This window comes from Bidens hawaiensis, unplaced genomic scaffold, assembly GCF_021521415.1.
Source record: "Bidens hawaiensis isolate Kalapana, Puna unplaced genomic scaffold, B.hawaiensis_p1.1 tig00035932_1, whole genome shotgun sequence".
In the NCBI taxonomy this organism is placed as follows: domain Eukaryota; kingdom Viridiplantae; phylum Streptophyta; class Magnoliopsida; order Asterales; family Asteraceae; genus Bidens; species Bidens hawaiensis.
The window spans coordinates 130,621-133,760 of record NW_027496260.1 but is presented as its reverse complement, the minus strand read 5'-3'; the positions used below and the strand labels follow the sequence as shown (position 1 = coordinate 133,760).

At 36.8% G+C, this 3,140-nt stretch overlaps 1 pseudogene; it reads right to left on the bottom strand.

Moving 5' to 3' along the window:
• Positions 1-1,352: 1,352 nt before the first annotated feature.
• Positions 1,353-2,897, bottom strand: LOC143587963 (protein ROH1D pseudogene; annotated as a pseudogene).
• Positions 2,898-3,140: the final 243 nt, after the last annotated feature.

Below are 3,140 nucleotides of genomic sequence, written 5' to 3'. Positions count from 1 at the left end.
CCGGTACCCGTACCGAAAACGCTCATCCCTATTCTGAACTGCCACCTCATTTTTACATTCAAGTACTCACAAATCATAAAATCACCGGCAGCGCCTACCCACAAATACGCTATAACTTTTTGTTATTTTTTAATTTAAATTAAATTAAACACAAAATAGACATAGGTTGGCTAAGTGGCAAATGTTTACCATATAGTTTAAAGCCATGCATAGCTATACAGGTGGCGGTGATGTTACTAAATGGGTTCGAAGCTTGCTATGGAGTGCCCTGTCTTCCTTTATAAATACATGTATAAAACAAACAATGGTCCAAGCTTAATTGTCTTTATACCATCGAGGATTAAAAGACAAGGGCTAAATACATTTTCATTTAATGTATGGTGTAAAAAAACTTAGATAAATAATAATAATAATAATAATAATAATAATAATAATAATTGAGTTCATGGGGTGCCATTAGTCCTGTCTGGAATCTTGGTCCTCACTCCTCACTCCTCAAGACTGGTCAAACATTGACCAAATCACGCCCTTGATATTGAAGATGAAGACTATTTCTGTTTTTTGTTCTGTTATTCTCCAAAATAAAATATTTTCTTATTAAACAAAATATGTAATGAATCACATGCTATATACACTGTGAAAAGGAAATGGTACTCGTATAATGACTTCATTTCGGATGGCTTTGCAAATTAGATAACTTAAGTTTCAAGGACATATAAACGCTAATACCGATCCAAAGCATTATGAAATGTATAATATATCAATTCTTATCTTTAATGCGGAGTTATAACTTTGAAAAATGGAGTTAAAGCTCTTTGCTCAAAACCAAAATGCTAGACCATGAAAAACAGCCTTTTGCTCCCGGCGACAAATCCTCCAACAAGAAATTAAACATTTTCTCATGTCAACTTCAACCCAACCAAGACTCTCAATTACAAAATCTTCACTCCTATCTTTTCTCTCTAATCATATATTAAGGATTATACTTACTAATTAAGATTCTTTTTTATTAGTCTTTATCTTAAATATAAACACTCACTTGATATTAGACTAATAGAGTGACAAACTTTAATCATGTAATGGCAAATAAGGATCGATCGTGATTTATCGAATGGGAAAGAACCGAGATATGTTTAAAGGCGTAAAATTATGACTCTTTAGTAATAACTTCAAACAGAATTTCAAGATCATAAATCAAAACAAGAACATTTCTAGTGAGTAGTGACTAAAACAATCATATTTTGCTTTATATCCAAAACAAATCATCATTCTTATAAGAATGACCATTTTTTTTTATTTTTTATAAAGTGACTAATGTATAGTATCTTTTTGAGTTTTGACATTTACATCTTGACAATCCTTTCAAGATCATGCATTCTTGATAATTATACAAAAAAAGTTCTTTGTTGAAGTTTCAAATAAGCCATGATCCATTTGCATCAAAAACAAAACAAACACAAACACAAATGGATTGAAAAACTCAAACCATTCATCATTCATGTCCTCTAGCCATCAAATCAAGCCCCTCGGTTCGACTCTTCACAATCCGATGAAACACATCCCTAACTTGCTTCTCCAACGGATCCAACCCGCTCTTCAAACCACCATACACAACCCTCAACTCCTCAACTCGTCTCCTTACCTCTTCTTCCTTCTCTTCCCCAATCGGAAATCGAGTTGACTCGGTCAACTCACGCACAAAACCAACAAACTTCTCAACCGCGTGAATCTCCTTCAACAACCCACAACTATTCCTCCTCTCCCTCTTCTTCGCCTCTTCCATTATCCTATCATGCAACGACATAACCGAAGCCCCCCAAACGAACATTTTAGGAATATTAAAATGAGACTGCAACCCACGGTCTTGACAAGGTATCGCCGCCACCAAAGCCCACATCACAAACAAGAACACGTAACTCATCGTGTACACAACCAACGCAAGCCCATTCGTCGCAATCACCTCACCTGTTTTTGGCGGGAGAACATTACTCCCGATCGCTTGAATTTGTTTCGAAGCCGACCAAGACCTCGAAACACTCCAAGACAACGATCTAAAATGTTTTAACGAATTATGTCTTTGCGAATCCTTATTATACTTCCCAAACGACCGGTTCCTAACCGCTAGATTCGAATTCGACGCCTCTTTATCATCAACCATACCGAACGTCAAATCGGTCAAACCCTTTTTCGCGCGTCGAATTTGACCTTCACCGAGGCTTTTCTGATACTCCAACGCGCATATAACAATCTCTAACTGCTTATTCCACTGACTAATCTGTTCAATTCCGTCTCTAACGGCGTTACAAACATCCAAACCCTTAACACTCCGTTCATAATAATCAGACAGCAGTTTATCCAACGGCTGTTTATTTAAACCCGATTTATGGCTAAATAATATCATTTTAAACTCCTCTTGAATACAGAGGAAAGCATCTAGAAGGTTCGAGATCCACGTCACCGACAGCAATTCATGCGAATCAACTGACGACAGCTCGTTAAACCTGTCGGCAACCCGCCGTTGAAACTGATCAATCTCAGTATCATGATTTGGGGATTCATGGTCGATTGAATGAACAACCGGGTCGCGCTTCATACTCAAAATTGACCGACCAAAGCTCGTGAAATTTGGGGACGATGAGGATTGGTAATCGGTTCGCATTTTGTGATCACATTAACGAAAGAAAAACCCCCAATTTTATGTTACGAAATTGGAATTGGGGTTTTACGGAATTGGTGAAATTGAGGGCTGAAATTTGGGATTTGTGAAATTGAAGGTGGATTGTGAAATGGGTTTGAAGGAATTTGGGAAAGAAGAAAGGATTAAGGTTGAATTGAAGTGAAGAAGATGTGAGCTTGATGATGGTGAGAGCGTTTGAAACCTTAGTGGGTGGGGGGTTATTTATATGGAAGGATGATGTGGGTTTTGGACCGCGTATTTTGGGGTGTGTTGAAATTGTAAAGAATTATTATTTTAAATTTGGAGAGGGAGACCTTTTCTAATTATCTTTTTGGCTTTGTATTATTTTTTCCTTGGTTGATACTTTAGAAGTTGAGTGTTCTAGAAAAAATAAAGTCATGCTCTAGTAGTCTAGTGTAACTTTTGTTTCCTACAAAAATATTCAGCAGCAGATTAATTCATT